Here is a 25894-nt window from a genome sequence, read left to right on the forward strand (position 1 = left end):
TGTCCAATTCTCATTTCTTAGGAATTATTTTCTTCAGTGAGCTTTTGTACCACTTTTTTCACTTGGTTAGTTCTGCTCTTTAAAATTCTTTTCTTCAGTATTTTTGTGCCTTTTTTTTTTTACCAAGCTGCTGTTTCTCTTATAATTTTCTTACATTGTTCTCAGTTCTTTTCCCAATTTTTCCTTTACTACTCTTATTTGATTTTTAAAATCATGTTTTGCTATTTTTCTCTCTTGTTTATTCTTGCAGGAATTGTTGTTGGTATTGTGCCCAGTATGCATTTTCCTTTGAGACTTTGCTAGTAGATATTTTCACATCATTGTCTTATTCTGAGTTTGTGTTTTGATTTTCCCTATCACCATAGTAGCTTTTATGGTTAGATTCTTTTTTGTTGTTGTTTGCTCCTCTTTTTTCCCAGCCTACTTTTTTGCCTTTGAACTTTATATTACAGTTGAGCTCTGTTTACCTGAGGAATGGGGGGGGGGGAGTGTCACCATCCCAAGTTTCAGGCTTTTTTGCCCTGTTTTCACAACTAGTTCAGGGGTCTATAAGTTTTGGAGGCTTCTAAAATGGTATGATCTAGGAAGAGGTGTGGTCACTGCTCTCCTGGTCTGTGCTCTGGTTCTTACTCAGGTGGTGGCCCTGTACAAGTGCTAGTGCTTCTCTCTTAGAACTGTGACCTGGAAATGGGTAATGGTCAATGGAGTTGCCAAATAGCACTTGGTCCTGCATCCAGTACTACCAGGACAGCAATCCCCTGTAATTTCCAATTGCCTCACTAAAAAAAAAATGCTGCTGCTTTTGCTGTTACTATCACTGCTACCTCCAAGCCCCATAGCTGGCATTGCTGCCATGCTGCCCTCCTGCCCATCTTTCCCCCCAACTCTCTCTACCCCCACTATCACAGACCTCTCCTTTTAACCTCCTAAGTTGTCTTGGGCTGGAAAAATGTCTCACTACAACTGTTTGTTGACTATACTGCTTCAGAACTTGATTTGATATGTTATTACATTATTTTAAAGTCATTTAGAGGAAATTTCCCTCTACTCAATTGTCACTTCCTATGTTTTATTTTCTTAAGTTAATTGAGATGAGAGAAGAGGAGAGGAGAAGAGAGAGATACTGATACAGTTCCTGCCTTCATGAAGCTGTTATTCTAATGACAAATGATAATACATAAAGGGGTGCTAGAAAAAGGAAAACAAAAAGGATAGGGTAAGATGGTATCTGATAGATAGCATTTTGGCTATTTTAGAATATGTCTTGTCAATAATTCTTCATGGTATGAAAGTGATCCTGGGTTCTTGAAGGCAATACCAGGTGAGTGCAAGCAGGTTTTACTATATAGCATACAGAAGTGAGTTCAAGTCCTGCCTCAGACACTAGCTCAGACACCTTGGACAAGTCCCTTAACTGCTACCAGCCTCAGTTTCCTCAACTGTAAAACGGGGGAAATAAGAGCATTTCCCCCCCAAGGTAGTTGTGAGCATTTAGCAAAGTGCCTGGCACACAATATGCTTATTTCTTTCTTTCCTTTGTTCCTACAGGGGAAAGGAAAAGATACATTTATAAAGATATGAGGCAGAAAATAAAAATAAAGCATTAGCAACATATACCAGAAAAATCTTCCCCTTTCCCCCACCTTACCACTCCCCCAATACTAATGAAAAGAACTTCTTTCACAACCAGGAGGAGTCATAGATGTCATCAAATTCAGACTCATTAGTCTGAGTTAGGCAAAGGTTAACAGTTGGCTCCACAGTTGATGGTATAAGAGACAATTACATTACCAAAGGACAGGAGAGCCACCTGGAGATAGAAACAGAGAAGAAAGTCAAAGGTTAAAATGAATAAGTCAGAAAGAGTTGAGTGGTCATCTTCCATCATACCCAGCCATCAGGCTGATTACACAGAAATGCTTTTGGCTACACCAACTCAAAAAGACCATCCTGTAAGGAGGGGAGGAATGATATTCCATAGTGGTTGATGAATTAAGCACGCTATGAATGAATCTTTTAAATATCAAATCCTGCAAGTAGCCCTCAGAAATATTTTCCCATGGATCATCATTGTGGGTGATAGCTTTCTACTTGACACTTTGAAAGCAACTGGTAGAAGTCCCCAGGCCTCCCTTTGGCTCTTCTCTGAGCTGTTTTTCAGCTGTGCAGGCCTCCCAGAAAAGGGACCCAAGTTTCTTTGTAACACTGGAAGAGACCTTACATGTCATCTAGACTAAACTCTCTCCCAAGTTAGGTGTTTCTCTCTACAATGTGTTACACTGGGAAATGCTTAAGCATTTCCAGGTCTCACTATTTCTAACAATTAGAGTTGTTCAACAATGGAACAGGTTGCCTCACAAACATTCCTTATATTAAAATAAAATATGCCTCTTTGTCATTTTAAACATTGGTCCTAGTTCTGAATTCTGTAGAGCAATAGAATGTCTACCCTACCTTCCACAATTACAACCCTTCAAATATTGAAAGACAACTAGTGTGTCTACCTTATTTTCTCTTCTCCAGTTCAAATATCCCTCTTGCCTTCAAAGCTCTCCTTGATACTTACAACCCAAGACCCAAGCTCTGGGCTCACACAAACCAGGCCTGATCCTAGAGGCTAATCCCTACCCCCAAAAGGGTCATTATTGTTCTTTGGTTTGTTACCCCCACCTGGAGTCTGTTGCAGTGAAAGCTGGCATATGCATGGCTTTGTTTGCATCCAGGGCTCCCTAAATATAAATAATATGACTCCTGAGCTCCCATATAAACACTCAAGGTACCAAATCCACATCAGGTAAAGAACAATGTTTACTTTAATCCACAAAAAATGCATAAGATAAAAAAGAAATGCTCCAAGCTGCAACCAAAACTGGTGACATGGGTAAAAATTCCATGAAGGTTGGAATTGTTAGTAAATATGGAACTTGTTACAGAGCATCCCTCAGGAAAAATTGGTAGAAAAAAATTAAATTTAGCCAGCATATCAAGTATACTTGCTTCTTCTCTGGCAAGACCAAAGTGAAGAGATAAAACCACAGGTATCTAGCATTGTGAATCCTGTATGAAAATAGTAGTTGGTGGTGCATGGGCCTACAATGACACACCTCTGTAGTCGCAGTCACATCAACCATCAGAAGACTGAAGGAATTGAAAAACCAGTAATACCTTCTCCTTATAAAATATCTGTAGCACATAGTCCAATAATGAATGGATTAATTTGTGGAATTTAAAAAAGAAAAACCATAAACTGTCCCAGAAAATACATAAAACATTCCAATATGTCATCACCTGACTCTGGAAAGAAATGAATTCGAGGTTTCTATCAGAGCAACCTGGTGACTTTCACAGAATCCTACACATTTTCCCCAAGATTTGTTCTACTTTCCTGTGCTTTAAATTTCCCCCAGAAAACTAGTTTGAGAACTACTGAACAAGCAATCTTGTTTCCACTGAAGTTTCACTGTTAAAGAAACTCACTGACTTTGCTTTCCAAATAGAACACTGGGTAGGAACTATGTGGCCAATCTTCTTCTTTCTCCAGGCAGTATGAGTTGCATCAAGATCTCCTGTCCGTCTGGAAGATCTGATTCTAAACTCTTGAACTGGGATTAGTCACAAGGCAGTTCCCAAGGTTGGTGCCGGCCAATGTATCTCTCATCTCTGGATGGAACACCAAATGCCAGCATAATGTTACCTAAGTTTCATTAAAAAAATTTTAGTTGACTGAATGAGGTAAAAAAACAAAAAGTGTGTATGTGTTATGTGCCAAAAACAAAGCCCAGGGAATAGAGACACAAAAGCAAAGATAGCCCGTTTCCAAGGAGCAGACTTCCTTTTAAAAATTTAACTTTTTCTATTAATAAAAATGATTATCTTTACTATTTTTTACTATTATTTATTCCTATTTTTGCTCCCTCCCAGCACTCCATTGAGAAAAGAGATGCAAAACCCTCATAAGAAATATACATAATCAAGAAAAAATTCCTATACATACATATACATACATGTGATATACATACACGTGCCTCTATGCATATATGTGCCTTATGAACATACATATGGATATGGATATTTAGACACACATATGCCTATACAAGTATATGTATACACATTATAATATATGTGATATATATGCATATGTACTCATGTGTTCATATATATAAATATGTGACTATGTAATGAACATATAGGCACTCATTTATATGTGTATATAGTTATATATATAAGTATATATGTATACACATATATGATTTTATATGCATATACACAAATTATTATATATGATCATATAGGTATATACACAAATATTTGATGACACATACTCATATATATGTATATATACACACACACATATGTGTGTGCCTATATATATATATATATATATATATATATATATATATATATATATATATATATATATATATATATATATATATATATATATATGAGTATGTATGTGTATATATCCAGATCTAGATCTAAGTTCTGAGTCCATCACCTCTCTATCAGGAGGTGAGTAGCATATTTCATCATTAGTCCTATGGAATCATGGTTAGTCATTATGTTGACCAGAGTTTTTAAGTATTTGAAAGTTTTTCTATAGTGCTGTTATTATTTTACTTCTTTTGATTTTGCCCACTTCCCTGAGCAGCAGTTCATACTAGTTTTTCTATGTTTCCCTGAAATCATCCCCTTTGTAATATTTTTATAGTACAATTAATATTCCCAATTGATGGGCACCCCTTTAGTTTCTAGTTCTTTGCCACTATAGAAAGAACTGCTAGAAATATCTTTGTACACATGTATCCTTTTTCTCTTCCTTTGATCTCTTTGGTGTTTAGGCCTACTAATGGTATGGCTTTATGAAATAATACATACCCTATAGTAACTTTTTGAGTTAGTTCCAAATTGCTTTCCAGAATGGGTAGGCTGATTTGAAACTCCATCAACAATGTATTAATGTGCCCTGTCCAGCATTTGCCATTTTCCTTCTTTTTTTTTTTTTGCTGTACTTGTCAAAAAAGGTATGATGTAGAAACTTAGAGTTGCTTTAATTTTCATTGCTCTACATTGATTGTCATTGTTTTGGAATCTTTTTTCATACGGCTGTTGATATCTTGTATTTCTTCATCTGAAAAGTGCTTGTTCATGTCCTTTGATGATTTATTGAATGAAGAATAGCTTTTATACATTTGAATCAGTTCCATAGACATATTTGCAGTGAAACCATTGTCAGAAGACTTACTATATTTTCTCCCAGTTACTTGCTTCCTTCTAATTTTAGCTGCATTAGGGGTTCGTGTGTGTGTGTGTGTGTGTGTGTGTGCCAAAACTTTTAAATTCTATATAACTCAAATTGCCCATTTTATTTTGTGGGTTCTTCCCTGTTCCTTGTTTGTAATGAACTTTTCCCTTATCCATAGGTCTGAAAGATACAATTTCTTCCTTGCTTTTCTAATTTGTATATGTTATCCTTCATGTCTAAGTCATATACCCATTTCCTCCAGTTCTTTTTCTTTTTTTAAAGTATCTATTTTATTCTGAACTTAAATGAAACAAACATTTCCATAATATAGTAGAATAGTATAAGAGAATAATATCTCCCCTCCCCCCTCCCTGAGGTGGCAAACAATCTGATATGAGCCATATAGATATGATCATGTAAAACATCACCATACTTGTCACTCTGTACAAGAAAACTAAAATCATAAAAAAGTAAGAATGTGAAAAATAGCATGCTTCAGTCTGTTCCATCAATATCAGTTCTTTCTTTGGAGGTGGATAGTATGTTTCATTGATAGTCCTTTGGGACTGTCTTAGATCATTATATTGTTGAGAATAGTCAAGACATTCACAGTTCTTTATAGAACAATATTGCTGTCTCTGTGTACAGAGTTCTCTTGGTACTGCTCACTTCCCAATACATCATTCCATACATGTCTTTCCAAGCTTTTCTAAAGTCATCCTGCTTGTCATTTCATATAGGACAATAATATTCCATCACCATTATATACCACAGTTTGTTGAGCCATTCCCCAGTTGATGGACATTCCTTTGATTTCCAATTCTTAGCCACCACAAAAAGAGCTGCTAAAAATATTTTTGTACAAATAGGTCTTTTTCTCTTTGGGGGGATGTCTTTGGGATATAAACCTAGTAATGGTATTGCTGGATCAAAGGGTATGCACAGTTCTATAGTCCTTTGGGCATAGTTCCAAATTGCTCTCCAGAATGGTTGCAACTGGGGGCAGCTAGATGGCATAGTGGATAAAGCACTGGCCCTGGGTTTAGAGGGACCTGAGTTCAAATCAGGGGGACCTGAAACACTTGATACTTACTAGCTGTGTGACACTGGGTAAGTCACTTAACCCTCATTGCCCCACAAAAAAGTGAAAAAAAAAAACAGAATGGTTGAAACTTTTCACAATTCCACCAACAGTCGATTAGCATCCCAGCTTTACCATATCCCTTCCAACATCCAATATTTCCCATTTTTATTCTATTTGTCACTCTGATAGGTGTGAGGTGATACCTCAGGGTTGGTTTAATTTGTATTTCCCTGATCAATAATGATCTAGAAAAAAATTTAATTTAATTTAAAAATGATGATCTAGAGCATTTTTTCATATGATTATTGAAAGCTTTGATTTCTTTGTCTGAAAACTACCTGTTCAAATCCTTTGACCATTTATCAATTGGGGAATGACTTATATTTTTATAAATTTGATGCAGTTCTTTATATATTTGAGATATAAGGCCTTTATCAGAGATATGTGTTTCAAAAATTCTTTCCCAGTTGTTTACTTCCCTTGTAAGAAGTGCTTTCAGTCCCATGTTCTTTAGGAGTCTCTGTTTATGGGCTCTTAGGATAGAGTCTAGACCTGTGATTTCATTGGCAAAAGGAATATCCAGGTGAGGAAATTATCTCTACTATTGTACATCATCCCTTTATTTACAACTTATAGTCTTAGAAAACTGCCTAGAGCACTAAGAGTTAACCTCTTAACCAGGTTCTCATGGCCAGTAAATGTTAGAGACAAGACTGGAACCCAAGAGTTCCTGGTTTTGAATCTAGCTCTCTAGCTGCTATGTCACTCTGCTTCTCATGTAGTCATACTCTTTTTTTTCTCCTGAAAATTGTTTTCTGTTTTAATTTGCTTTCCTAATGTCTAGGTTGCATGTATAATTATGCCTGGTATTTCCTTCTTTTGCAATTATAAACTGTGAGATGATAGAATCATTCTCTCTCTATTATTTCCACATCACCACCCAGTCCTTTTTTCTTGTCAAAATGTCCAGAATATCAGTTCTCCTCGTTGTTTCTTTTATATTCTGAGTGATAAAGTTGTCCATAAGGAAAGTCAAGTACTTATTGTGTGCTCAACTTTCAACAGAATAAGACTTCAATAAATGGTACAGATAACTGATAATCCTGTCACTACCATATCCTGTGTCATCATTGTTCTGTATCTTAGACCAGCTGCTCTCCACACCCCCTTCCAAGTAATGTACTTCCAAAACAAAATCCAGAATGAGTTCAGAAATCCATGACTCAGACACATGGTACTGGACAAAAGCTGATCTTATAGCCTCACATCACAATTCACTCCATATTGATCTGTTCCACAAATCCAGGCCTAAGAGAAGGAAGAAAAAAAGGGCAGGGTGCAGTGGGATGGTCTTATTCTCATTTGCTATCTCCCCTCTCACTTCCCTATCCCATTCAAGTCACACTCTAGTTGCACCACATCTGTTCAAGTTCTCATTTTTATTTCCTTTTAAGGTCACTCCCTCTACTCTAGTACCAATACCCCAATGAACTGCTATGGATTGAAACTCTACTTTCACTTGCTTTCATTCTTTATTCTCACCCAAATACACAGGCAGAATATACTTCCTCAATGGTGTGCAAGTAAATATTTAACAGACAGATCTGGGAAGGAGGTGGGGGAATGGTAACATAAACTCAGCATACTTTTAAGCTTAATCTGCATCGTTGACATTTTCTCCATCATTTTTTAAAGTTTGGATATCAATAAAACAATAAATCAAGTCCTAATCCGTAGGGGTTGAAAATTTCTGAGGTATAAATGCTCATGCTAATAATTAAACAGTTGGCACTTGTGAACTTATTTGAGCTGGCTTCAACATATCTGTGTGTTTTCTTCCCAACCACAGATTTTGTTCCTGCTGCACTTGCATCTCCCAAATTAGTCTTCAGACAACCAGCTGACATACACAAACCCTGTAACTTCTTCTTTCCTAAATCTCCCAGGCAGAATTCGAGACACTAGATTCTTGCCAGTCCTTATAGCCACCTCTGTGACAGTGGGAGACAAGAAGAGAATGTTGCAGGATAGGTACACTCGGAACTTTCCTTCCTCTCCACTCCCCAGAACACCCCACTCCTTATAATTTATCCCTGTGCCATTTTCATATTCTTTTTTTGGCATGGAAATTGGGGTTAAGTGACTTGCTCGGGGTCACACAGCTAGTAAGTGTCAAATGTCTGAGGTCGGATTTGAACTCAGGTCCTCCTGAATCCAGGGCCAGTTCTTTGTCCACTGTGCCACCTAGCTGCCCCTATTTTCATATTCTTTATTAGGAAACTATAGCCTCCATTTAGTCATGTAATCTATTATATGTTCCTGTTGCTTTCTTCTTTTATCTTCACTTACATGCTCTCCAACATGCTCCCACATTCCAATTCACATTTGAATAACTTTTTTAATGTAGACTTGGTGGGCTTGCCTTACATGGGCAGTCCATGAAGCACATATAGGTATTCCCTGATTGTTTCAGTCTAGGTGACCATGTGAATGACCCAGGGTTTGACACTGTGTGATGATAAAACCTTTTCTATTTGGATGTCAAGCCAGGAGAACTGATGACAGTTCTGGGTTACTGACCCAGAACTGAATGGATATACAAAAGGGGGTGTTTGGTGTTTTCTTTTCTTTTGTGCTTGTGAGGTGGTAGGACTACTTAGATCTGGTTCTGCAAGTTGAATAGGGGTGGGTAGCAGCCCTGTGAATCACCCAGACTACTACTTCACTTGGTGATCTCATCAGCTCTCATGAATTTAATTATCATTGCTACACTGATGATTATCAAATCTACCTCTTATCCTAACCTCTCTGCTAACATCCAGTCTAGTATCTCCAACTGCCCTTAAGATATCTTGAACTGTATGTCCACTAGATATCTTAAATATAACATATCCCAAACCAAAATCATTCTTTTCCCTAAACACTCCCCCCATTCCAAACTTCCCTATTACTGTTGAGGACTCCCATCCTCCCAATCCCTTAGGTTCACAAGCTAGGTGTCATCTCAGCTCCTCAATATCTCTCACCCTTCATATCCAATCTGTTGACAAGGTGTGTCAATTTGCAGCATCTTTCAAATATGCCCCATTCTCTCCTCTGATGCTGCTACCATCCTGCTGCAGGCATTCATCACTTCATGTCTACACTATTATTATAGCCTGTTGGTTGGTCTATGTATCTCAAGTCTCTCCCCACTCCAATCTATCTTCCATTAAGTTACCATAGTGATTTTCCTAAAGCCCAGGTCCAACTTTGTCACCCCCCCCCCTTACTCAATAAACTCTAGTGACTCCCTATTACCTCTAGTATCCAATACAAAATCCTTTGCTTGGTGTTCAAAGCTCTTCATATCCCTGTTCCTTCCTACCTTTCCAAATTTTTTATAGCTTCCTCTCCACTACATACTCTTCAATCTAATGACACTGGCCTCCTGGTTGTTCTACAAACTCTATCTCTCAGCTGCAAGACATTTTCTCTGGCTGTTGTTCATGCCTGAAATGATCTCCCTCCCCATCTTGGCTTTCCTGACTTCCTTCAACTCCTAACTAAAACCTTATTTTCTAAACTATAGCAAGCTTTTCCCAATCCCTCTTAATTTTGGCACTTTCCCTTTTAAAATCATTTCCTATTTATCTTGGATATAGCTTTTATTTCTAACAAATTTGTTTGCATAATCTCCCTTCCTAAATTGTGAGCTCCTTGAAGACAGGGACTATGCTTTGCCTCTTTTTGTATTCCCAGTGCTTACTTAGCACAGTGCCTGACACATAGCTGGCACTTAATAAATGCTTATTAACTGACTGACTACATGATTGTATTTGTCTCTTATGTTTGTCATTTCCTGGCTTTGGTACATAAGTGTTCTGAGACAAATGTTTAATTGACACTTCACTTTACTATTTATATTATCGTATAAACAGGAGGCAATCTCCCAAGGAAGAACCTAGCAGTGGAGAGAATCAGGAAAGGCTTCTTACAGAAAGTGGGATATGAACTGAGTGAAGAAATCCAGGCCATCCTGGAGGTAGGAATAAGGAGGGGGCATTCTGGGCATAGGAAATAACGAATGAAAAGGCACAGAGTCAGGAAAAGGAAAGGCTCATGTGAGTATCATATTGGTATGGGGGCAAAGAATTTTTTCTTGTCAGTTGATTTGCTATGCTGCTAATTTTTTATTTAGTTTTGAATATGTCCTCTGTATGACTGATAAAAGTAAACACATTAATGTGGGATCATTAGCAGCCATTCTAAATGAATCCTGACTCACAGAGTGCCTTGAATATAGGGAAGACCTTGCTTATATCAAGCACTTTTCAAGGATGAGGATGATGATGATTCACCCTATCTTTCCCAGGCTAAAAGTACAGAGTTATACCCAATATATACCCAATCCTACCGATGATCAGCACAGAGCTGTTTAACCTGCTCTCTTTCCCACCTATTAATCCCTCTTTAGGCAATATGTTTTCCCCCTTCTCCTTCTACCCTCCCCCCACCCTTTGGGGCTCACCATATTGTTGCTGAACTCAGTGTGTATATGGGATTGGCTTAGCTCAAGAACTCCAGAGACCCACCAGCCTCAACTCCACCCCAGGAGCTGGGATTAGTCATGTGCCACCATCCCCAGCCTCTTTGAAAACCTTAAAAAGCATCATATACATGCTAGCTATTATTGTTATTATTATTATGGCATATGAATTCAAATATCAACTCTTACTTTTAAAATTTATTTTATTTTAAATTTATGGAATAAAGCAAGCATTTTCATAACATAATAAAAAGATGATTACACATGCAACTACAAATCTATCGCGTACAACTTGCTATTCCTTTTAAATATATAATATGGTTATCGTGTAAATTTCTTTTTTTCCTTTTTTTCCCTTTTTCTCTCCCCCCCCACCCTAGAGATGGCTACCATTAGACACAAATGGGTATATATAATATATATGTGTGTGTATATATATGTGTGTGTATATATATGTGTATATGTAAAATTCTTCTATACATACTCCAATTTATCAGTTCTTTCTCTGGATGCAAATAGGGGTTTTCTTCATATGCCCTTTACAGTTAATTTGGGTATTTATAATAGTCAAAATTATTTATTCATTCAAAGTCCTCTTAAAACAACTCTGTTATTTATTACTCATGTGACTTTGGGAAAATCTCACTGAAACTCAGTTTCTTCATCTGTAAAATAAAAGGAATGAACAATTGCCAAGGGTTTGATAAAGCCCACCAACACAAACCACTGGGAGGACTCCCTCTGACAAGAACTGCCAGGAAGCAGAGAAAAGCAGTTTTTCAAAATTAGGATTAGATTAGCATTTTATGCCATAAAATTAATTCCAAACACATAAATGGCCCTAATCTAAGTCAAATTATTTTTTTTAACTAGAAAACTTTTAAGTACTTTTCATATCTTTAAAGGCAGGTTTAAAAGAAAATTCATAACCAAGCAGATTAAAGATATCACAAAAGACAAAACAGATCATTTTGATTGCATAAAATTAAATAAATTGTGCATAAAAATTCAGTATACCCAGAATCTTCTTAGAGAAACTGTTGATTAAAAAATGTTTGCAACAAATATTTCTAATTAATAATTCACATTTATATAAGCTCTTTAATTTTTGCAAAGCACTTTAAATACATTATCTCATTTGACTCTCACAATAACCCTGGAATCAGGAACTATAGATGTTATTATTCCTATTTTACCAATGATGAAACAAGATAAGAAAGTTCAAGCAATTTGCCTATGAAAAGGTAGGATTTGACCTGAGAGTCTGTTTAGAACATACATGGGAAATTTACACAGACATGTGAGACAGACATTTTCCAATAGATAAGTGATCAAAGGATGATATGATCAGTTTTCAAAATAAGAAATGCAAGCTATTTACAACTATATAAAATATACAATATATTTTATATAATATATAATAAAATATTAATAATAAAAATATAAGCCAAAATAATTCTAGGTTGTCCCATAAACCCATCAAAGTTGATAAAAGATGGAAAGAATATTAAAGAGGCTGTGGAAAGACAGACAGACTAATATACTGTTAGTGAAATGGTTAAATGGGCCAACCTTTCTGGAAAACAATTTGGAATTGTTCAAGAATGATTAAGATAACCTTCGACCCATCAATCCCAAACTAGCCATATACCATAGAAATCTATTTACAAACTATTATTAAGTAATTCTGTGTTCTAGACACTGCACAAGAGATACAAAGGCAAAATTGAAAGAGTACCTGCCCTCAGGTTGTTTTTCTTCCAATGGAGAATGATAATATGCACATATATAAGTGGGGTATATGTAGGACAAAGAGGTGGCTTAGTAGATAGAGTGCCAGGCCTCAAGTGAGGAAGACTCATCTTCCTGAGTTCAAATCTGGAACTAGCTGTGTGACCCTGGGCAAGTTGCTTTAACCCTGTTTGTATCAGTTTCCTCATCTATAAAATGAGCTGGAGAAGAAAATGACATACTACAATATTTTTGCCAAGAAGACCCCAAATGGGGTCATGAAGAGTCAGACATAACTGATGGAACAACAGCATAAGTATAGGGAAAGTAGGGGCAGCTAGGTGGCGCAATGGATAGAGCACCGGCCCTGGATTCAGGAGGACCTGAGTTCAAATTCGGCCTCAGACACTTTACACTTACTAGCTGTGTGACCCTAGGTAAGTCACTTTACCCCAATTGCCTCACCAAAAAACAAAAAACAAAAACAAAGTATAGGGAAAGTGCCTCTCCCCGCCCCCCCCCAGCCAAAATGTAATCACAAGGTGCTAATGAAGTATTAAACTAATTACCCTGATCCCTTTCTAAGGTGTGAATAAGTTTTTCTAATTGAGTTAAGAAGGGAACAAGCAAACTAGCTATGCTCTTGGGGGTTTTAACTAGTTAAGCCCAAGGGTATTCCAGAGAGTTCTAAATCAGAAGCCAGAAGTGGAAAAAGAACCATGCTCTAGAGAAAGAATAACTCTTGAGAGTAGGGAGGAATTCTCTTATCCATCAACACCCATTGGTCATGTCGAGTATACTGGTAGATTAGAGGATTAGGAAGTTTTCTGCAGAAAGGTGGCAGTTGAATTGCACTGATTCTCAAAGGAACCCAGGGATTCTCAGAGGTGGAGCATAAGAAAGACCCAGTGCAAAGACACAGAAATGAGAGGTGGCATGCTGTGTATGTGGGACAATAAATAGGCTAATATGACTAGAAAACAGAGATGGCATAAAGGTAATAGGCTACAAGGGAAAATGAGGAATGCATTGTCCATTTTCTAGTTTATTTTGCCTAGATGCCCTTCTCTGTTATAAGAGAAGGTACTATTGGAGAAGGTGATATTGAGGATTGGTAGCAATGTGAAAAAAATCAAATCAAATCAAAAGGTGAACTAGGTGACATACAGCATTCCTTCCAGCTCATGAGCTGTGCCTTGGTTACTATACTATAAATATTATTCCTAATCATCTATTCAGTTGTTTCTTCCCAAGAATTGCTCGGCACTTCCCACACTATAGTTCTTTCTGTGTTATAACTGTTGTCTTTCATATTATCTGGTTTTATAGTTTTATCCAGGGACTATTCATGAAATGAAGATGTCTTTGGTGGCCACCAGGCCTAGAATAAGGATGACTGGAATTCAAAACTGGCCTCATATAATTAGTAGTTGTGTGACCTTGGGCAAGTCACTCAAGCTGTTTGCCTCAGTTTCCCCAAATATAATATGAAGAAAATAGTACCACCTACCACCCAAAGTTGTGAGGATCAAATGAGACAGAAATTATAAAGCACTTAGTACAGTGCCTGGAACATAGTAAGCACTCTATAAATGTTAGTTATTAATACTATTAACAGAAATTTATATTTTCTTATAAAACCCTCTTTCTCTTTCCTCTTTGTATATTGAAATGTCTGTATTTACTGATGATTGGCAGATTCATGATAAAAAAGGAAAAAAATAAAATAGAGTTGAAATCTTCACCTGAAGTTGCAAATGCCATTTGTATCCCTAGATACCATATTCTACCTAAGACTTCAAAGTTACTGGAGATGAATGCCAGGTTTCTCCAGAGAGTATCATTTGTTCCTATGGGAATCAGCACAAATGGGTAGGGGTCTGTGGGTTCCATGAGTCTTGGCAGACTCTCTGTCACATCTTGAAACAATACATATTTCGGGGCAGCTAGGTGGTGCAGTAGATAAAGCACTAGCCCTGGATTCAGGAGTACCTGAGTTCAAATCCAGCCTCAGACACTTGACACTTAATAGCTGTGTGACCCTGAGCAAGTCACTTAACCCCCATTGCCCCGCAAAAACAAAAAAACAAACAAAACCCCCCAAAAAAACCACAATACATATTTCATTTAGTCATGTCAGACTGACATATATCTCAGTAGAAATTGTTCAAAGAACTTTCCCTAGGTCAAGGCCTGCTGAGTAAGCTTCCCAAGCACCAGTTAGTACTGAGACTAGACCCAAGAACTTTTCCTTAGACCAGAAATTCATTTTTACTCTAATCTAACCCTTGCTCATCTCTGAAAACTAACTTCAAATATTTGATCCTGTACTTTCTTGGTCTCCTAGCTTGTGAGGTTTCCTAGGTTTGGACAGCTACCACATACCTTCCCATTACTATTCACCCCACACTTTCTCATCTTTTGCAGTTGCTGTCATTGACTCTGATTCCAGTAGCCTTCTCTCCCCTCCATCAATACACAACAGCTCAGTGTATCTTTGTGGACTTATTCACAAAGAGAAGAAAACAGAAAATCAAAAATAATATAGGAAGTAGCAGATGTATATAGAGGATCCAACTGAAGCCGACCTTATTCCTCTGACTTAGGCACCTATCTGTCCTTGGGATATACTTTAAGCATGACTCCCCATGATTCCTTATAATACATAAAAGCCACTGTTCATTTTCAGTTATTTTTCAGACACATCCAACCCTTCATGACCCCATTTGGGGATTTCTTTGTAAAGATACTGTGGTTTGCCATTTCCTTCTCAAGCTCATTTTACAGATGAGGAAACTGAGGCAAAAAGGGTTACCTGACTTGCCCAAGGTCAGATTTTAACTCAAATGTTCATGACTCCAGGTTGGTGCTCTATCCACTGCACCACCTAACTGCACCATGAAAGCCCCTGCATGGTTCCAAACCAGAAAGTCTCTTATTATTCCAGAACAGTGCCCAGTGATTTGATAGTAGCAGAATCTGGACTTAAAAAACCCTACACACCTATCCATCCCCATAGTAACAATTTTTAAACACTGATACTTTTGTAGCTGGTGGTTTTCCAAGCTGGTGTTACTTCTGGTTAATTGTCCTAGAGAGGTGAGAAATGACAATGATAATTACCAAACTAAAAAAAAAGATTGGCATTATTTTTTTTCACAATCAAGTTGATTGTAAATCTCATGCACTATTAGATGATAACTTTAGCACTAAAAATTGTCATAAGGTCTTCTACTTATAGAATTATTTCCTTTTAGGCTAATATTGATATCAACATACAGTCAGTGGGGTGATGGAGCCAGCTCTATTGCTGTTTGTATGCCTGTCTGCCTGCCTGCCTGCCTGCTTGCTTGTCTGACTGACTCCCTGGCTTGGTCTGTCTGTCTCTGTCTCGTCTGAATGCTTCTGTCTCTCTGGCATTGTTAGCTTGAATTCACCAGGTGTGCTGACTTCTTCCCATTATTGACACTTCTTTGGCAGAAAGCAGAGGTCCTTTTGACAGAAAGAGAGGTATGAACAGGGTGAAGTTAAAAACCAGCTTAAAAGAGCAGATTGTTAAAGTTTCTGTGTGTATGTTTACACCTCAGAAATTGGCAAGTGCTATAAATCAGGGCTTGATTTATTGTTTTGTTGATTGTTTAGACTTTTAAAAATGATGTATGAAATATTAATAAAACAAATTGAATTTAAAAGTGTATTCTGGAGGCAGCTAGGTGGCGCAGTGGATAAAGCACAGGCTGTGGATTCAGGAGGACCTGAGTTCAAATCCGACCTCAGACACTTAACACTTACTAGCTGTGTGACTCTGGGCAAGTCACTTAACCCTCATTGTTCCACCAAAAAAAAAAAAACCCAACTGTCACAAAAGTGTGTTCTGCCTACTTTGGGAGACCTGATTGTTAACTATTTACTACCATATTCCTGGTTGTACTTATAGCTACAGGTATTCATATAGATAATAATAGCAATAGCTGACTTTATGTATCCTTTTAAGGTTCGGAAAGGAATAAATAATAGAGATCGAATTCTAGATATAATTGTATTTAGTCTGAACCTTCTTTCATTTCACTAAATCATTTCCCTGAGGATCACTTTTGCTTACAGAAAGGAACAATAGAGTAGTCTCTGGGGCCCAAATTAGGGTCTAACTGCCTTTCACAATTGACTTCTTTCTCTATCTAAAGAAAGACAATTACCAATCTTTACTGAAACTTAATGCTTTCCCAGCTTTGATGACCAGGTGAAATACTGGCTGTCTTCTGGACCCCACAAAAACAAAGCAGGAGAGCCAAGGAGTGCTGCTGATGAACTGTCAATTTACTGCCAACTGCAAAAAGGGATATATTCAAACCACAGCAGTCTTTTTGAGAATCCATTGATGCCAGGCACCATAAGAAGGAAATGTGTGTTGGCAGGTTTTGTTATTTTTTAACTTGACCCTGATAATACCTGCTGAGTTACCTGTGCTTTCTGCCAAAGAAGTGTCAATAAAGGGAAGAAGTCAGCACACCTGGTGAATTCAAGCTCTCAATGCCAGAGAGACAGAGGCAGACAGACAGACAGACAGACAGACAGACAAGCATGTAGGCAGACAGATAATAACAGAAAATAGAGCCATGCAATAGAAACTACAGAAAAGGAGGAAAGGTAATGAAATAATTTAGAAGAATTCTTTTATGACATTTTCTAATATCACGTTTCACAACGGGGGAATGTCAGTAATAATTAAGTAATGTGGTAGCTCTACAGTGTGAAAACACTATGCTTCAGGTTTGATTTTTTTGTTCTGTAACTCAAAATGAAACTCTGCACCTCCATGATAGTAGATTTTTTTAATGTCCATTCTGTTTGGTTGGGTAACAATGCTGTTATATTTTCCCAAACCCTTGTGGTTAAAATGATAAGATTACTCTTCCTGATTTGTTTTCTCCTGGAAAATACTTAAGAAAAATGTTTTATTAAGGCCTCTTGTTTTGAAATAAGTATATTTCCCAGTATCCACCACACCCATAACCCCATAGTACCCTCACTTGTCACAAAGAAAAACAATTAAGCAAAAACATTTGACAAAGTAATCACTTCTGACAGGGTGCACAACATTTGACATCGATGGTCTCCTACCTCCCTACCAAGATGAAGGAAGCATATTTCCTCATCTGTCCTCTGGAACCAATATTGTTATATACCTTTAATCTGAGTTCAACTGTGTTTTAATATTGTTTTCACTCACGTTATTGTAGCCATTTTATATATAATTCTCTAGATTCTGCTTTGTTTGCTGGTAGTACTTCACTCAAGTTTTCCTAAGGGGATCTGTACTCCTCATATTCATCATCTTATGGTATAATAATGTTCCATTATATTTATATACCTATTTCTTATAGAGAATGCCGAAGCTAATCAGCTGACACAGTTAGGAGCTCAGATCAAAAAGATAACTTGTCTTGACTTATTACCACCAATTGAAAGCTTTCATTCCATTAAGCTGTAAGCATTGGTTCATTGTCAAGTCCACATGGGGCATTGTGGTATAGGAGAAAGTGCATTAATCTGAGAGTCTGTAAACCTGAAAAAATAATCTTTTCTACATGATAAAAGATCCTCTTTCTTTTCATCATAGATCCTTTTTCTATAAGTATTTATTCATCTTTGTTCAGCTCTCATTCTACCCAAACTCATTGAGGACAAAGACTTTTCACACTTTCATTCCTTTATTAAGTGCTGGGTATGGAATAGGTACTTAATTTTTTTGTTGTTGGATGAATAAATGAATGAATGAATAAAGGAACTAACAAATGAATAGTTGACAATTGATTCAGCCATCTCCCAATCAATGGTCATTCATTTTGTTTCCTTTTTTATTATTATAAAAAAGTATTTCTCTGAGTCTTTTGGATTATATTGGACTTTTGTTGTCTTTGACATCATTGAAGTTCCCACATAATTCCAATTTGCTTTCCAGAATGGCTGGGTTAATTGACAGATCCATCAATAGTGCTCCTATCTTTGGAGGCCCTATAAAATAAACTATTTTCATCTTTTATCATCTTTGCCATCTTTCATTTCCTGGGTGAGGGATGAAAATTTAGAATTGCTCAAATTAACAGTTCTCTTTTTATTGATAATTTGGAGCAATCTTTCACATGGTTGTTGTATTCGTTTTTATAATTGTTTTGAAAAAGTTTCATATCATTTAATCATTTATTTATTCAGGAATTGATACTAGTCATATATGTATGTATCCATATGCACAGGGGGGAGGAGGAATGTGTGTGTGTGTGTGTGTGTGAGAGAGAGAGAGAGAGAGAGAGGGAGGGAAGAGAATCTTTGTGCTAATTCCTTATGTAAAGGTCTAAATACAGACCTTTATTAGAGGTTTCTGGTAAGAAAGCTTTTCTTTCCTCAAGAGTTTCTCTTCTTATTCTAATCACATTGATTTTGTTCATGTGATTTTTTAAAGACAAAATTTTCCCCCTTTTCTCTACCCCTTCATTTTTCTGTTTTTAAATTATAAAACATTTCCCTGGAAATCACTGCGTGGAGTAATTTCTTATATCTCAGTGGCATTTCTGCTGTTTCAACAAGCAGTACTGGGTCAGCAGATGGCTCCACTAAGGCAATTATTTTGGTTTTTCATAAAACAAAAACCTACAAAATGTAAGTCATGTTGACTGTTGGCAGTTCCTTTCACACCATGATTGCGGCACATTCAAGACCATATGGAGCTACACCAGTCTTGCTACCTAGAACAAATGATCAATGCCTTTACAGAAAACTTTTCCCCCCAAACAGTATTACTACTACTGTTACTGCTGCTACTGCTACTACTACCACTACTACTACTACTACTACTAATTATTATTATTATTATTATAATCATCATGGTGCTTTAAGGTCTGCAATGTGATTTAAATAATTTTTCCATTTACATCTCATAACAACTCTGTGCGGCAAATTTTATTATCCCCATTTTACTGGTTTTTTTTTTTTTTGGTGAGGCAATTGGGGTTAAGTGACTTGCCCAGGGTCACACAGCTAGTAAGTGTGTAAAGTGTCTGAGGCCAGATTTGAACTCAGGTCCTCCTGAATCCAGGGCTGGTGCTCTATCCATTGCACCACCTAGCTGCCCCTCCCACTTTACATATTAAATAAATTGAGACTTAAGGTGGTTAAATAACTTGGGTTTTAGGTGGAATTCCAATCTTGGTATTCTTGACTCCAAATTCATCATGCTGTTCACTATGCCAGAGCAGTTGGTGGTGCAGTAGACTTGGAGTCAAGAAGAACCAATTTCAAATATGGCCTTAGACACTTACTAACTGTGTGACCTGGAAAAGTCACAACCTCTGCTTATTTCCTCAGCTGAAATATGGGGATCATAATTGCACCTACCTCCTAGGATTTTTGTTCTTTTAAAAAATTATTTATATCTTCTGTTTTCATATCATTTATATTTCCCCCATTTTCTTTCCTCTAAACCCCTCTCAGAGAGCCATTCTGCTCACTGTGGCTCAGAGACCCATAAAGTGGAAGGAAGGAAGGAAGCAAGGAAGGAAAAAGCAATCAAGCAAGAAAAAACAAGAAAAAAGCCGGGGGGCAGGGGGGGAAGGTCGGCAAAACCAATAAACACATTGAGTCTGATGTGTAACATTCTTTTTAAAATTTTATTTTATTTTTAATTTATGAAATTAAAAAAGGATTTTCATAACAATAGATTTTTAAAAATGATTGCATGTGAAATTTCAAATCTATTCTATACAACTTGCTATTCCTTTTAAATAATGAAATTATCATGAAACTTTCTTTTTTCTTTTTTTACTCCTTCCCATCCCCTGCCCTTGAGATGGCCACCATTAGACATAAATATGTATGTATGTATGTATGTATGTATGTATGTATGTATGTATGTATGTATGTTTGTATTGTGACATGTGAAATTAAATGTGGTTGCCCTATTTCTGTCCCAAGTGTAGGGAAAATTAGCTGGGGTTTATCATATATTTGTTACTTAAGAATTAGAGGTTACTGCACCAGTTTGGGGCATTAAGCATTTATTAAAGTATATTAAATATTAGTAAAGAGAGAACACGTGGAGTTCAGAAGCTCTCCATACCTAGCACAAGGTGCTGCCACCACCTCCAAGTCTCAGGCCAAAAGGAGAAAGTTCCTGTGCCTATGAGAGCAGAAGCTACCTGCAGGTCCAGATAGTTTTGATAACTACTACCTCATTTAAGAGCTGGTGCTGCTAAACCTCCTTCCTTTACATTGTTTTTCATTAGTTCCTTCAATAGTCTTGATTTTTTGTTCTTTTTAAAATTTTTTAAAAATTTTTTTGTTCTTTCAAATGGATTTTATTATTTTTTAATTCAGTAAAATATTTTTAGTAATTGAATTGGGGTGGCATAGAATATATAAATTAGTTTAGGCAAATTGTAATTTTTATTATATTGGCCCTGCCTGTTCATAAACATAATATTTTTCCAATTATTTAAATGATTTTATTGGTATAAAAAAGGGTTTTTTAAATATAATTTTGTTCACATAGTTCCTAGGTTCATTTTGGCAGGTGTACTCCTAGGTATTTTATAGTGTCTGGAATTATTTTAAATGTAGTATCTCTTACTATCTCTTCTTGCAGGGTTTTGTTTGTGATATATAGGAATGCTGATGATTTGTGTGGATTTACTTTATATCCCACTACTTTGCTAAAATTATTATTTCAACTTACTTTTTAGTTGAGTATTTGGGATTTTCCAAGTATATCATAAGCAAAAGAAATAGTTTTATTACCTCATTCCTATTCCTATTCCTTCTATTTATTTTTCTTCTCTAGTAATAATAATATTACTAGGATTTCTAATACAGTATTGAATAATAATGGTGCCAGTGGGCACCCCTGTTTCAACCTGATCTTACTAGGAAGACTTCTAGTTTATACCCATTACAAATAATGCTTGCTGATGCTTTTAGGCAATTTTTCAAAATCAATTTAAGAAAAAATGCATTTATACCTATACTTCTAAGTGGTTTAAAAATAGAAATGAGTGTTGTACTTTATCAAAAGCTTTTTCTGCACCTATTGATATGATCATATGATTTTTTTTTACTTTTATCATTGACATAATCAATTATACTAATAGTTTTCCTTATGTTAAACCATCCCTGCATTCCTGGTATAAATCCCACTTGTTGAAAATGGTCATAATGGTCATAATCTTTGTAATACTTTGTTGTAACCTTTTAGCTAGTATTTTATTAAGGACTTTTGTATCCATATTCATTAATGAAAATTGGTCTATGATTTTCCTTCTTTGTTTTTACTCTTCCTGGTTTTGGCATCAATATCAGATTTGTTTCATAAAAGGAGTTTGGTAGGATCCTTCCTTTGCCTATTATTACAAATAATGTATTTAATATTGGAATTAGTTGCTCTTTAAATGTTTGATAGAACTCATTTGTTAATCTAGTCCTGGTGCATTTTTCTTAGGAAGCTCATTTTTGGTCTGTACAATTTTTTTTTCTAAAGTAGGTTCATTTAGATATTCTATTTCTTCTTCTGTTAATCTAAGCAATTTATACGTTTGTAAATATTCTTCCATTTCACTTCAATTGTTAAATTTATTGGCATATAATTGGGTAAAATGACTCCTTATAATTGGTTTAATTTAATCTTTGTTAGTGACATATTCACTCTTCTCATTTTTAATACTAGCAATTTGGTTCTCTTTTTTAAAGTCAAATTAACTAATGGGATATCTATTTTATTAGTTTTTCCATAAAACCAACTCCTGATTTTATTTATTAATTCATTTTTTGCACTCAACTTTATTAATCTCACTTTTTATTTTTAGGATTTCCAATTTGAGGTTTTTTCATTGTTCTTTTTCTAGTTTTTTAATTGCATACCCAGTTACTTGACCTGTTTTTCTCTATTTCATTGATATAAGCATTTAAATATATAAATTTTCCTCTGATTACTTCTTTTACTCTATCCCATATATTTTGGTATATTGTCTTGTTATTGTCATTCTTTTTAATGAAATTATTGATTGTTTCTGTGATTTGTTCTTTAACCCACTCATTCTTTGTTTGTTTGTTTGTTTTAGTGAGGCAATTGGGTTAAGTGACCTGTCCAGGGTCACACAGCTAGTAAGTGTTAAGTGTCAGAGGCCGAATTTGAACTCAGATACTCCTAACTCCAGGGTTGGTGCTCTATCTACTGTGCCACCTAGCTGCCCCCAACCCACTCATTCTTTAAGATTATGTTGTTAATTTCAAATTAGTTTTTATTTTGTTTCCATGGTCCCTCATTTAATATAATTGCATTATAATCTTAAGAGGATACTTTAAATATTTCTGCTTTTCTGCTTTTAACTATAAAATTTTTATGTCCTAACATGTGGACAATCTCTGTAAAGGTAATATAAACAGTTGAGAAAAATATATATATTCCTTTCTATTCCCATTTAATTCTCTACAGATATCTATCATATCTAGCTTATCTAAAATTCCATTCACTTTCTTGACTTCTTATTTTTAATTAGATTTATCTAGTTCTGAGAGTGGAAGATTAAAGTCTTCCACTATTATAGTAATACTATCAATCTACACCTGCAATTCAATTAACTTTTCTTTTAAAAATTTAGATTCTACAGTATTTAGCATATAGGTTCAGTATTGATATTGCTTCATTGTCTATGTTACTTTTTTACCAAAATGTAGTTACCCTGTTTATCTCATTTAATTAAATCTATTTTAGCTTTAACTTTGTCTGAGATCATGATTGCTACCTCTACCTTTTTTGCATCAGCTGAAGCATAATGAATTCTATTCCAACTATCCATTTTAACTGTGTTTATCTCTTATTCTTAAGTGTGTTTCTCCTAAACAACATATTGTTGTATTCTCATTTTTTAATCCATTCTGCTGTTTCCATTTTATGGATGAATTCATGTCATTCATATTCAAAGTTATAATTACTATTTGTGAATTTCCCTCTATCCTATTTTTACTCATTATTATCCTCAGCTTCTCTTTTTACCATATTTCTGGTTGTTGTCTTTTGTTCTCAAAGAGGACCAAAATGACATCAGTATATTAGAGTCAAGTTACAGTGTGTCTGACTGTGACTGATTAGACCAACACAAATTCAGAATGCTCTAAATTTGTGCATCTCACATTTCTTTTAAGCTACTTCAATTCTGCTTTTCTTATAGAGCACAGTACCTTCATTGATGTGGGTATACCATACTTGATGGTTTATGATCAATTCCAAAGTTTTTCAGAGAAACCTTGAGAGTGTCCTTGTATCACTTCTTCTGACTACCATGTGAGCACTTGCCTCGTGTGAGTTCTCCATAACATAGTCTTTCAGCAAGTGTATGTTTAGCATTCAAACAATGTGGACAGCCCATCAGAATGTACTCTCTCTGCACCACAGTTTAAATGCTTGGTAGGTTAGTTTGAGAAAGGACCTCTGTGTCTTGTATCTTATCCTGCCAGGTATTAGGACAGCTAGGTGGTGCAGTGGATAGAGCACTGGCCCTGGAGTTAAGAGTACCTGAGTTAAAATCTGACCTAAGACACTAACTGTGTGACACTGGGCAAGTCACTTAACCCCATTGTCTTAAACATCCAGGGCCATGTCCAGTTGTCCAGATATATATCTTGCCACTGGACCCAGATGGCTCTGAAGGAGAAAATGAGGTTTGTTGACCTTGCATAGCCCTCCCTCACTTAAATCCAATTCACTACAAGTCATGACATCACCTCCCAATGTTATGGTCCTCTTCCAGAATGAAGGACAAACAATGACAACAACAACAATACTGCCAGGTGATCTTCAGAATCTTCCTAAGACAATTCAAATGGAAATGATTCAGTTTTTTGGCATGGTGCTGGTCTGCTGTCCAGGTTTCACAGACATACAGCAATGAAGTCAGCACACCAGCTCTGTATACATTCAGTTTGGTAGTAAGTCTAATACTTCTTTCCCACACTTTCCTTTGGAGCATCCCACAGCACTGAACTAGCTCTAGCAAGTTGTACATCAACTTTGTTATACATCCCTGGAAAGTATACTGCCAAGGTAAGTGAACTTATCCACAGTACTTAAAACTTGTCCATTTACTGTAACTTAAGGTTCCATGTCTGGATGGTGTGGTGATGGAAAGTGGAGCACCTGTATTTTCTTGGTGTTGTTAGGCCAAAATTTGCACAAGTAACTGAGAGTTGCTCTATGCTTATTTTCAGCCATGTTGTCAGATGCCTTCAATGAGGATGAACATGCACTGATGGTAAATTATTTAACTTGAAAAGACTACAAGCCAAGACTAAAGTGGATGGAGAGTAGGTGCATGATTTTTTTTTTGTTCCCAGATGATTGTACACTCAATGCAGCCTCTGAAGTTGAGACCCTATCCCTATTACCTTAACCTCTCCTCTCCTATTCCTTATTCTACCCATCTTTCTAAGAGTCCCTCCCTTATCCCTTCCCCTACCCCCTAAATCTTACTATATACATCCTAGTAAAAGTCCTTCCTTTATCTTCTCCCCCTACCCTCCTAAATCTCATTCTACACATTCTTCTAAAAGTCCCTCCCTAATCTTGTCCCCTGGTCCTCTTATTTCTTTCTTTCTTTTTTTTTTTGTGAGGCAACTGGGGTTAAGTGACTTGCCCAGGGTCACACAGCTAGTAAGTATTAAGTGTCTGAGGTCGGATTTGAACTCAGGTTCTCCTGACTCCAGGGCCGGTGCTCTATCCACTGCGCCATCTAACTGCCCCCCTCTTATTTCTTTATAAATTTAGCCTTTTTACCCTTTTAGATGTATAGTTTGTTCCATCTTTAAAGTTCCAGCACTGCCAGCCCTCTACCCCCACCTCTGTATCCATTCTTCCTTTCATGCCTTATTTGGATGAGATAATTGCTCCTTTTTACCTTTTCCTACCTAATTTCCTTTACAATCACCCCATTATACTCAACTTAGCTCCAACCTTTCTTTAAAACTACCCTAGTAATGATAACATTTTCATATGTAAGAAGTAAACAGGGACAGCTGGGTGGCACAGTGGATAGAGCACAGGCCCTGGATTCAGGAGGACCTGAGTTCAAATCTGGCCTCAGACATTTAACACACCTACTAGCTGTGTGACCCTGGGTAAGTCACTTAACCCCAATTGCCTCACCAAAATTAAAAAAACACACACAAAAACCAAGAAGTAAACAGTTTGCCTTTCATGAGTCTTTAATGTTTTCCTTAAATTCTTCTGGATATTATATATCAAATTTTCCATTGAGTTCTTGTC

Source organism: Dromiciops gliroides, chromosome 2, assembly GCF_019393635.1.
Source record: "Dromiciops gliroides isolate mDroGli1 chromosome 2, mDroGli1.pri, whole genome shotgun sequence".
Classification (NCBI taxonomy): Eukaryota; Metazoa; Chordata; class Mammalia; order Microbiotheria; family Microbiotheriidae; genus Dromiciops; species Dromiciops gliroides.